Here is a 13,175-nt window from a genome sequence, read left to right on the forward strand (position 1 = left end):
GATAATTCCTTACTTTTTTAGATCTCCTAGTATATTGTTCCCTGTGGATTCGACCTCGACTCATAGTTGGGTAAATTATATTACGACGACTGTGTACACTTCCTCTTTGAGGAGTCGATTTGGACGTGTTATCAAATTTGGCGTCGTTGCCGGGGAACAATTTGGCGTATTTAGGCTAGTGTGGGGAATAAGCTAACTTGCTTGGTTCCAAACTTGTGAATATTTGTGTAGTTGTTTCTTTGCTTTATTTTATATAAAACAAATGCATCATTCCATGAAAATGGGTCGGATAGTAGTTGTTCATACTTTGATGACCCTTGTCCTTATTGTGGAGGACCCCACTCTTGGCAAACTTGTTTAAAGTCTCCCGGGAGAGGATTGTGCGCACAATCATGAACCCATGAGTGGAGCATATGTGATAGAGGTGGCGGTCAAAATGGCCATTGGGATAAATGTGGTTATTTGTCTGTCCCTTCCCCGAACCCCCACTATCACGATTATACTTTTTGTTGTGACAATGATAGGGAAATGGAAGTGGAAGAAGTTGAGAATGGTCAAAATGGAGAGTTCAAGCTCATGATGGAGTGCCTCATTGATGGAGGAAATGAAAATAAAAAAACCTTGGAGGAGTACTTGGAAACTAGTCTCCAAAATGGCTTGATGATTGAAGACAAAAATCCTCCATGGGCATTTGAACAAAATCAAGAAGAATTCTCAAATGCTCAATATGAGATGATAATGCCCATGTTGGAGGCCAACTTTGAAAAGAAGGAATCAAGAATTGAACATCCTCCAACCGACTTTTTGCTAATTGGAGATGCCGAAGAAAAGGAAAAGGAATTAGAGTCAACCATTGTCATGGAAAATATGGTGAAAATTGACTCTAGTTCAGGGGAAAAAGAGGGTGTCAAAATTCGGACAAATGTGCAAATTGGGAGGTTGAAGTCTCACTCTAAATATTTTTCAACGTTGAATTTGTATGGTGATATGGGAATTGAGCCACATACGTCCATGTAGGATGGTGAAGAAACAAGTGCCTTACATCTTGCAATTCGAAAGAGTAAGAAGGCAAAATGACATTCCTCATTTGAAAGCCAAAAAATCCAAAATGAAGAAATTAACGTTTGGCTTGTTCATCTACTTACCACCCCCCATCGCTCGTGGACTGGGTGCCTAATTCATAAGCTTCAAATGGCGAGAAAAGCGGTAAAGTTGGCAACCGTCATGCCGCGACGTTAAATTAAGCGCTTCGTGGGAGGCAACCCATCGTTTTTGAAGTTTTCTTTTTTAGAATAGCTTAGTAGATTATTTTTGACTGATCCACAAAGTTTTAAAATTTTTGGAGTTGTTTTGAGCAGGTTGAAGTGTCGGAGCAGCCCCAAAACAGCAGCTGCTGAAATCTGATTTTAGGTATAGTGTAAGGTGCAAACATCACTTGCGGTTCGCAGGTCATGCCTGCATCTCGTAGGTGCTGACAGTAAAAATAAAAATAAAAATAAAAATAAAAAAATCCAGGTGACATCACCTGTGTTTCGCAGGTCATGCCTGCGACTCACAGGTGTTGTTCGCAGATGCTGACAGTAATTTTTTTTTTTTACCCTCAAACTATTTTATGTTTTGTTTTGATTATGTGCAGTGAGGACACTGCAATGTTTGTAGTTGGGGGTAGCATGTGGTAGCATATTATATTTTGGTTATGCATAAATTGTGCCCTTACCGGGCTTTTGTCTTATACATGGATATTGTGTGCCCTTGACGGGTTGGTTATGCATAAATTGTGCCCTTGTCGGGCTTTTGTCTTATATATGGATATTGTGTGCCCTTGCCGGGTTTGTTTTGTGACTGTTGGTGTGGCTATGGATAGACGTTGTTGCAAATGGAACTTGCTCAAATTTTTGAAGATTTTTTTTTGTTGGCATGTTGTGGATTAGTCACTTTTATTATTTTATTTTCTTTCTTAGCTTCTTTAATTAGTCTTGTAGTTTAGGTGTAAATGCTCCTTTGAGGAAAAATATGAAACTCTTGGCTTTTTTTGGTACTAATAGAGTTTGTCTCTTGCATGTGAAATGTTGAAATGTGAATACCTCCTCCATTTTTTTTTTTTTGTGAAAGTTAAAAAGCAAGGTGCATAGGAAAGAATGACCTTTGTGACAACTTTTTGGCTCATTTGGTGACTCTTTACCTACTAGTTGGGTTTACTTTGGATTTTGAGATGTTGCTCTAGTTGTTCTTGCTTAGGAAGTGAAATTGTTCCATCTTGACTAGTTCATATGCCATGTGTGGTGAGTGTTTGTTGAATAATTCTTGTGCTTACTTTTGTCATCTAGAGCTTGCCCGGTTAGTCTTTCAATGCTAATTTTGATTATGTTGGTTGGAGAGATGACCTTGGGCTATCTTTGTGATTTTTGAAAAAGCCTCTTTAGCCTTTCTAGCCTACCATTGCATAAATAATATCACTAGTAACCCCATTTGAGCCTATGACCTTTTCGTTGATTGCCACATTACAAGCCTTTACCCTTCTTGATGAAATTCTATCTTTTGAACCTTTCCCTTCTTGAACATTAAATTGTGAATTTGAGGCCAAAAGCCTAGTTGGAGGTGTTAATGTTGCTTGAGAAGTGGTGAAGATTGATGTTGTGGAAAAGTCAAAAGAAATGAAGAAAATTTGAAAAATACAAAAGGTTGCAAACTTTTTGTGCAAAAAAATGTATCTTTGTGAAAAAAAAAATTAGAAATCAAGAAAATGGTTGCACAAAAAAAAAGTTGGAATAATTAGGGAAACTAGTATGCAAAGGAAGGAGTGATGTTTTGAAATGAAGAGGAAAGTAGACAAAAGGTATTGTGTAGTGTTCAAGGAGGGCATAGTCACTTGTATCCCATATACTTGTTCTACCCTTCCCTAAGCCTACATTACAAGCTTAAAAAGTCCCTATGTGATCTCCAACCGAATGTTCTTGAGTTAGTGATGATTGAAAATAAGGGCAAGCTTATGGTGTGATATTTGTTAGTACTAGAATTTCTTTGTTGAGTGTGAGTGACTTTGTGTATATGTCCCTTGTATTGTTGTTTTTGTGAATATAGTGATTTTGGGACTTTCTTTCTTGTGACGGCATATGGATTACGATAGATTGACGATGTTGAAAAATTTCAAGTTGAGTCAAATGAGCATATCTAGTAAGCTAGTTATTTAGAGTCACTTATTGAGGCTTGAGTGTTGTCTCTTGATTGTTTTGAAACTCCATTGCATTCTTGAAATTGTATTTTGAAATAAGGGAGTTATTTGATTGAAGTTTCACATGCTTGTAGCCTAATTATTTGTACCAATCAAAGTCATGTTTTTGTGCTTAAAGTGGACCTTTTTGAATTGGTATGATGTTGGTGCACTTCTGAATGGAGTCTTTTGAAGGAAATTGTAATTTGATTTGCTTGAGGACAAGCAATAGTTTAAGTTTGGGGGTTTGATAAGTTGGTATTTTACCAATTTATTTCTTCTTTAATTTTCAATTTTTGCTATGTTTTGATTGATAAAATAATGCATTTAATGTCGTTTACTTCCATTTTATAGGTTTATATGATTGAGAAGAGTGTCGGAAGAAACCAAGTGAAAATAAAGTAAAAAAGAGGCCAAACTGGAATGATTTGCAAAAACGGGGTAGAATTGCAAAAAACGAAAATGAGGGGCTGCTTTGGTCTAATTTTGAGTAGGAAAATTTTGGGACTACAAAAGGAAGACTTGAAGGCATTACTTTTCATCTTTGGCCATTTTTACAAGCTTTGGAGCTAGGGTTTTTACACCACACCTTTGGAGGAGAAGATTGGAGCTCTTTAATGATAAATTTCTTAACCCTTTCTTCAATTCCTTGCTTTGTATTGCATATTTAAGTGTTTTGTATTTTATTCCATTACTTGAAACTTGTTTATGAAAATATACATTGTTAAAGTTTTGGATCAAACTCTTGTTATGCTTATATATTGAATGATGTTTATATCTAATGATGTGGGCCATTATTTCTTTAATTAATCTTGTTTTGAATGATTCTTAAGGGGATAGCTAACCCTAAGACTCGCACATTTACTTTGATTGAGCTCGGAAGAGGAAATCTAGTTGGGAAAGATTAATTAACAAGAATTTGGGGCATAACCCTCATCTAATAACTTGAGCTAGGAATAGGAAAGTTACTTGAAATTCAATTGGTTGTGCTTGATATCACACTCTAAGGCTTGGAAAAGCTTAGAGTGAAATTCATTGATTTGGTTGAAAGACTTTCAATGAGATGTTAGAAACCATTATCTATTAACATAAGCCCGCTCTTAGTTGTAAAATCATAAAATATATTGGATCTTTACTTGAGAGTTACTTGTATCCATGCTTGTGGTCATTGATCATTTTGCTTGCTTTTTAGGTTAGTTTTATCTTTGGTAGTTTCAAAATTAAAAACCGAAAATATTATCAAGTGTTTGGTTTAGCGTAGAAAGTGATAATTTCTTACTTGTTTAAATCGCCTAGTATATTATTCCCTGTGGATTCGACCCCGACTCATAGTTGGGTAAATTATATTACGACGACCATGTACACTTTTTCTTTGAGGAGTGGATTTGGACGTTATCAAATGCAGCAAGGTAGAATCAGTACAACAACACGTACTTAATAGGCATCATAGGCCGACAACAATTAGTTAACATATATATAAGTAAGAGACTGAAAGATAGACATGCTCACAAACAATTACAACCAACACAATCGAGTATCGGAATCACAATCACAAAATTCCAAGTCCGAATGCCACCATAAGTACAGAATACCAAGTCCAAATCCTTCCACAAGTACATATCACTAAGTCCGAAAATCACTACAAGTATAAGTACCAAGTCCAAATCCAACAATACGAATATGTAAATATGAATGTAATGCAATACAATGATACACACACGCTCTGGGTGGAATATCTCCACGTCTCGATAGTCATGACCCATGGGGGATTTGCGAAGTCCATGTACCTACTGTGGCGCACAACCCAATCCAATATCTATTGAGAAATATGCAACCCGGTCTAATATATATTGTGAAACATGCATGCCGATCCAATATATGTGTTGCGGCACACAACCCGATCCCAATATATAAGTATGAATGCATGCATGATATCAATGTCAACAAGAGTATATCAATGCCAAATCGTGCCACACATGGACACATATCACAATAACAATTTCAATATCAATTCCATCCTCTTTACAAGACGATACTTAACAATGAGAGATACGATTTCACAATCATGATAAAATGATGAATCATCAAGTCTAGTATCACACACATGGCAACAAGACAATAGACACAACAACGCAAAAAGCCACAATCAAGCAGCACCAACCTAAGTAATCCATCCCAACTTCATACCCAAAGGCGTAACAAGCTTTCTCCAACAATCACTAACTCTACATATTCTCGCTAACTAAAGTCTAACTATAAGGTAAACCGTAACCTACCTGGTAGCCGAGAAGGATCCACGAACAATCACACTTTAGCTTTGTCCTTACGTAGCGCTTTCAAATACTCAAAGTCTAATCATATTCGAATTCTATATTAGAAATAATGAATAACAACACCCATATTTTTGTACTTATCTTTCAAATCAAATTCAACTATGGAGAAAGGGGGAAACAGGCCCACAAGGGTGAAACAGTCATTTCGAAAGTGAAATATGCAATTCAACGTTCGAGGAGTTTAATCCTGCTAATCAATTGCTAAAATAACTTAATAAAGGGTTAATTTCGAGATTCAAGTGAAAACCCTCATTTTGGGTATGAACCCTCATTTTTCAACGTAATTCATCAACATAAATGGAAGATTCAAGCCTATTAGCTATGAAATTATCAAATTCTATGATTAGATTAGTCAAACCCGCCAACAATTTCCATTTAGAGAGATTAGAACTCGTTTCAAGAAGTTATCATCAAAACCCATTTTTCCTCATAGATTCTATTGGATTTCAAGCATGGATTCAAGCTTAGGATGATTAAAATAATGAATGCTAGATTAGGAGAAGCTAAAGTTTTAGAAAGTAAGTAATCAACTAAGAACTCTCCAATTTTCCTTAAGAGTGTTTAAAAAGTAATGAATGAAGTGATAGAGAATTAAGGGTTTCATCCTAGCAGTTAATGATTTTGGAAACCCGTCACTTCGCTGTAGCGGACCGCTACCGCGCATCGACCACAGTGGATTCCAATCCACCGTAGCGCCCTAATCAAATATCAACTTTCCCCTATAGAGGACCAAGACCCTGATATAACGGGTCCGCTATGGCGGATCTGGTGCCTCTACAGCGGATACTAGACACCAAAATTTCTGTTTTATCACCAACACACTCCCGAAATCTGACAATAACTTGAGACCTCACAAACACAAACCAACCATACATTCACACATAAAAACATGCTTCGGACTCACTTGTGTTCTCGGAATTCCCAACGAAGGTATATTTGATCGGGTTAACACCCAATGACCAAATACCACCTTTCCAACCAATAACCCAAATTTCTCCCAAATGCCTTAGGAACCGAACCATCCTACCAAGTCACAATCAACCACCCAGACCTCTAGGAATCGACGGATTTCCAAAAAAGGTCTATTTACCCAAAAGTAAACTATTGGTCAAACATTTTTCACTTTAAAGCTCTAATTCGTAACAAGTCATCGAAAACCTCACCCGACCATCTTGGGAATCGTACCACCCATCCCCATGGTCCAAATTGTACTCATAGGATTCAGGGAAGGGTCAATAGGGGTAAAAGGGTCAAAATGTTATCACAACCAAACGGGTCATTACACAGTGTCACAAGCATGCGTTACCCTCAATGTCCTTTACATCTAATCTATAAAATTCAGTGGGTCCTTATCTGGCTTCTATCTTGTAAATACTGGAGTGTCCAAATTAATGAAGTCTCGAACCTTGGCACTAACTATCACGACCCAACTAGTGGGCCATGACGGGTACCCGGAGCTGGCTACCGAGCACCACGCACCACGCATCACGCACCATGCTATCTATCACCCAACCTGGACAACTATCCTCTTCAACATAGGACTTGTTATAAACCAATTTTCGAATCTCCCCAAAAATGTATATATATACATATACATATAAGCCTACATGGCTACGAAATAATATACAAAATATACACTGAGGTGATCATGAGACATCTACTACCCCACATATGTATCTACGAGCCTCTAACTGGAGTACTAAAATCATAAGGATGGGACAGGACCACGCCATGCCCCAAATTTTTGCACAAAGAATATACCAATAAATGGTAACTCCGGAGAAGTGGAGTGCTCCGGTATATCTGCTGATAATGCTCCTAGGGACCTGGACCTTCTCCCTGTCTACCTGCGGGCATGAACGCAGCGTCCACAAAAGAAAGGACGTCAGTACGAATAATGTACTGAGTATGTAAGGCATGAATATTGACGTAATAAAGAGATAAGGAACATGAGATAAAGAGATAACCTGCACATATGATTGCCTCTTAAGGCGAATACCATGCACGCTAACTTTTACTTTTAAAACCACATCATAACATGTGTGTGTGTGTGTGTGTGTGTGTGTGTATATATATATAAGTAAGTTGTCCGAGTCATATATCATTACTAGCCCGCGTCCGAGATAGTCATCTCACGCCGCCCACTAGTGGTGACTGCCCGGCCAATTAGGCTTGGTGCAACTATCATCATCCATAAGCCGCCCACTTACGCCCGGCGTAGTGGTGTCTGTCCGGCCAACTAGACCCAATATAATTATATATGGAAATAAGCATGCATGTGAGCCCAATTAACCCTACAATCATATCAGAGTGACGTAAGGTCGGTGACCTCTGATTATCTTGTGAAATAATCATCATCTCTATATCTCACCTTGAAAGAATAGTGATTATAATGTGAGATCAACAACAATGAATAGGATCAAAGAAATCATGAAATAACTCATTAATATCGTAATGGCATCACAATCATAAGCTCTGAAACTTCTAGAAATAAAATCATCATCATCATGATCATCATAGAAAACATCTCATCTTTAACATCATAAGAAGCTTTAAGAATCATGAACTTCTAACTTTTGGAAGTAAGGAGATCATGGAAAATATAGATAGAATTATAATATAGGAATCATGCCTTTGAAAGAAGGGGACTAGCCTTAACATACCTTTACGTCTTCTTAACAACTGAACGTTCTCCTTCCAAGCTCATGACTCTACGTTCAAGAGAATTCGTACTAAATTAGCTCATCAAGAACATGCTTAAATCTAGACTAAAACGACTAAAAGGCTAACGAAAATTGGGCAGCATTTTCTTTGTTCCGACAACGTCCTCCATATAATAAACAACTCCCAAACTTTAACAATAACACCCACAATATCATAATCAACAAAATTCATCAAGCTAGATGTTATTCGATTCTCAAAATCTCTTTTCAAAGTCATCCATAACCATAATTATGACACAACATCATGTTCATTCACATATATTGCTTCTACAACATCTTTAATATCATTCATAGCAAGATTATACGCATTACGTATCAAGAACTATGATTCAAGTCAAGTTACTATTCAAACATACCACTATTTCCATATTTGAACTTCATACTCTACTTTCTTCCATAATCCAAGTCTTTCAACCACTCAATATTCTTAATAATATTAAATGAGCATAAAACTCACCTTTGATTGTGTAGGAACGATCCTTGAATGAAGATACTTCACTTGGAGAAAACCCTAGCTTTAATTTCAATGGAATTCTTTATCTCCACAAGCCCTAGAGAACATCCTTGCACTTGACTCTACTAATTTTTGGTGCTTAATCTTTGATTTATCATGGGTTTTTGTTGATATAGTGTGGGGAAGGTTCTAAAGGTGTGGAGAGGGTTGGGGAAGATGATAAATGAAAAAAATGAGCTTGGGTCATCCATATATAACAAAAATCTGACCCTTCGGGAAATTATACGATACGAACAACGAAGCATCGATTAGATCGATGGGGGCGTCGATTAGACCGTCGAAGCTATGAAATTTTCAGTGAGCAACTTTCGTTTCCTTTCATTCTACAGTGAGAAGGACGGTCCGTTGAACTGATCGACGGAGCATCGATCTGTTCCGTCGAATGGTCTTGGCGCTAAATCAATTCTATGGCACAATCGATGAAGCGTCGACCCGTCTGACGGTATGAAGAACGACCGTCAAACCCCCCACCCCCCCCCCCCCCCCTTCGCAAAACTGCAGTGAAGCTTCATTTTGACGAACTTTCCTCCCTTGCCTCAAATGTCTTTAGAATCTTAATTAGAACCATTGAGTATCCCTTCGTACTTGTAGGGACATCATATACACCTTAATTTGCGTTAGTCTATTCACCGCTCAGCAACCCAAAATTCCGAGGTGTAACACTAATAGCTCTATCAGCATAATTGATACCCATGCCCTGACGCTGGGCTTGAGCGGCTACTAACTGAGTCAATAACCGAATAACATCCTGTACCTCCTGGCTGGGTGTATCATGTAGAGGAGCTAGGGATGCTATAGCTGCAACCCCTCCGAAACAAAAGGGTTCTGAGAAGAATGAGATGGGGTCTCACTTTGGGACTCACCCCGTTTCTACTGGTGGCACCCGACTGGTACCCTCATCTACCACAACTTTTCCTCTCTGGCCAACTGAAGCTCTTCTCATCATCGGCATCGCTGAAATTAGAACATGTTATTAGAAAAGGAATCCTTATGATACGACTCTAATGCACGATCTAAGATGAGAAAGAACGACAACCTTCCTAAATGCCTTGCAGACTCCTGTTTATAAGTGTGGTGCACAACACACCATAAACAAGACTCTGCTAGACACGGATTTTAGACAACCCTAGGACAGAACTGCTGTAATACCAAGTTTGTCATGACCCGAAACGGAGGGCCATGACGAACACTCGGGCCCTACCTGCTGATCACCACTAATCATGCTTTCATATCATAATCATGAGCAAGGGTGGACCACAAAGGTCATCAGATGGAAATCTGCTAGATCATAATAGAACTATACTGAGAAGGAATGAGCCCAAAGGACATATGTATATAACTATACTGGACAAAACTGTACAAGTCCACAAGGCCATCATAGACAACTATACAACAAAATATAGGGCGAGGGGGCCATACAACGTCTAACCGTACCACAACTGTCAAAAAGCCTCTAATAGAGTACATGATATAACAAGGTCGGGACAAGGCCCCGCCATACCCATATGTACAACAAAAATGTGTAACATACCAAAACATGACAGTAACGCCGAGAGAAGTGGAGTGCTCCAATATCAGCTGGATGATAACCTACTATGGCGGATTGTCAACCTGTCTACCTGAACCTGCGGGCATGAAACGCAGCGTTTCCAAGGCAAAAGAGGTGTGAGTACGAACAAAGTACTGAGTATGTAAGACATGAAAGTAATATAAAGAAGACATAAAAGTAGGTAGGATAAAGAAATGCAACCTGTACATCTGAACTGCCTCTGAGGGCTAATGATATACATATATATGCGTATATAACACCTGTCAAGCCCCTGTTGGTATACCATCGTATCATATCGGCCTCTGTGGGCATAATCATCATCATATGACCAGTTGATCAGGTGGTGGTGCTTAAATAACGCTGTCACCTTCCCTGTACCCCATATAGATATAATATAAGTATACGCGTATATAATGCCTGTGGGGTCATATTCTGTGTATATATATATAATGTCGTGCATGAATTTAATAAGAGTGCATCCTGAATATGTCGGAGTGACTTAAGGTCGTTACACCTCTGATCATCATTAAGAAAAAGCATGTTCATCATCATGTGACTTTATGTAGCACATTGAATCTAAAGAAGGACGTACTACAAACAATATTAGTGGAACATGAATTAACATAGAACATCCCTAGCTACTAAGAATAGAATCATTATAGACTATCATTACGTTTACTCTTCGTTCATAAGGATCATGCCAAAAGAAGGAAAGATAGTGTTAACATACCTCAAGTCGTCAAGACAATCCCACAACGAATCTGTGGACTAGTACCCCTATCTACTTAGTCACTATACCAAACCTAATAGCTAAAAACATAACAACAACTTCAAATAAGTCTCTTTAATCTCACATCACTACTCACTCCAAGATTCACATTAAAACAGCCCAACATACGCTTTGTATATGACATTTGTACACTTTCTTCTTCCAATTATACCAAGTATAACATCCTCAATACAATCTCAACACCAACTACTATCCTTTCAACAATATTTTAGTTTAAAAACACATTAACAACATAACTCAAGTTAGATTACATCTCAACATAAACTCAAGTTCATATTTGAACCTTCCCTCTAACTTCTTTTCCTTCAAACCTAGTATAATCATTACCTAAACTCGTAAACATGGAATTAAGATGGAATCTTACCTCAAGAACTCAAGAACACTTCAATTCTAAGATAACTTCATCTTGAAGTATCCTCCAAGCTACTACCAAGAGGAGAAACAAGCTTTCACAACACTTTAGAACCTTTGAGCTCTTGATCTTCTCTTTTGATCCTTGATTTTACTCAGGAGTTGCTTAGATATGTATGAGAGGGTTTTCTAGAAGGTTACAGATTAGGGGAGAGAAGAAAATATGATAAAATGAGGGGTATACGAAATATATATACATTTAAAAAAAGAACTGGAACCAACATAAAAATACGGCCAGAAAATACTAGTCGTAATATATATATAATAATATATATATATATATATAGGTCCAAAATACTGGTCGTATATATAAACGGTCCATATACATGGACTGTATTTCCCAACAATATGTTTTCCTTCTCTTCCAAGAGAAGTACGGTCCGTAATTCTGATATATTGTCCGTATTTTCCTTCCCAAACTCAAATTCTGACAAAACATATTCTCTTCGATTCCTTCATCCTCTAATCCTTCCAACACTTGACAAACATGAACTTAAACCTTCCTATACTCAAGATTAACACGTCTAACCTTATAAAACCTTGAAGATAACTCTGCTCTCCAAATCTATAACCACCAACTCACGAAGATGCTTAACATAAAAAAGTAGGGGATGTAACACTAGATGTACTGAAGAAATTAAGGACATCTAGCATGGATTGTAAAAATTATGTTGATTTCTGCCTAGAGCCTTCGTTAACAAGGTTGCGTGCTGCTCTTTAGTGTTAAAATAGCAAGTTATGATCAACCTTTGTTGTAGCCATTCTCTTATAAAATAGCAATCAACCTCATTATGCTTTGTCCTCTCATGGATAATAGGTTCAACAACAATTTGTATAGCAACCTTACTATCACAAAGTATAGATATATGTGCATCTAAATGCATGCCCAACTTCTTAAACAAGTTTGTCACCCAAACCACTTTAGCTGTCTGAGTGGCTAAGCTCCAGTACTCTGCTTCTAAAGAGATCATTGCGACAGGTTTTTGGTTCTTAGATCCTAGGAGATCATAGAGTCATCATACTTCAATAGGTATCCAGTAACTGACCTCCTAGTACTTGAGCATGCAGTCTAGTCTACATCGATCACATTAGCCTATAAGACGTTCTTGCTTCTTCGAACTCATCAGTAGTCCCAAACTAGGTTCTGTCACGACCCAAACACGGGGTCGTGCGGGCAGCCACACTATTCCCCCTTACTGGGCGAACCCTTTCTTTAAAGCTAATTCATTTTAGTTAATATTCAACAATACGAAAATAAACAAGAAATAAATTTGTAGTCTTAATTCATAGATGAATCAGTGCGAAAGTACAAAATATATAATAACCCCAAGAAATGGCTTGAAATCGTAAAAGAGCTACTAAGAGAAATACATGATCTAATAGTAATATACAAGTCTCAAAATTAGAATACTATCTCAGAGTGTCGAAGGACAGATATAGAAAGGAGGAGCCTCCGGGCTGTACATCAGGCAAGTAGCTCACCCTGGGAATCTCCGGCAAATAGCCTTCGATAACTTGCGAGGTCGGGAAGTAGAACCACCAACTAACTCTGCACTCAACAAAAAGTGTTGGAAGAGTAGTATGAGTACAAATACACGTACTCAATGGTATCATAGACCGACAACAGTTAGTTCACGCATATAA

Source organism: Lycium barbarum, chromosome 2 (genome assembly GCF_019175385.1).
Source record: "Lycium barbarum isolate Lr01 chromosome 2, ASM1917538v2, whole genome shotgun sequence".
Taxonomy (NCBI): Eukaryota; Viridiplantae; Streptophyta; class Magnoliopsida; order Solanales; family Solanaceae; genus Lycium; species Lycium barbarum.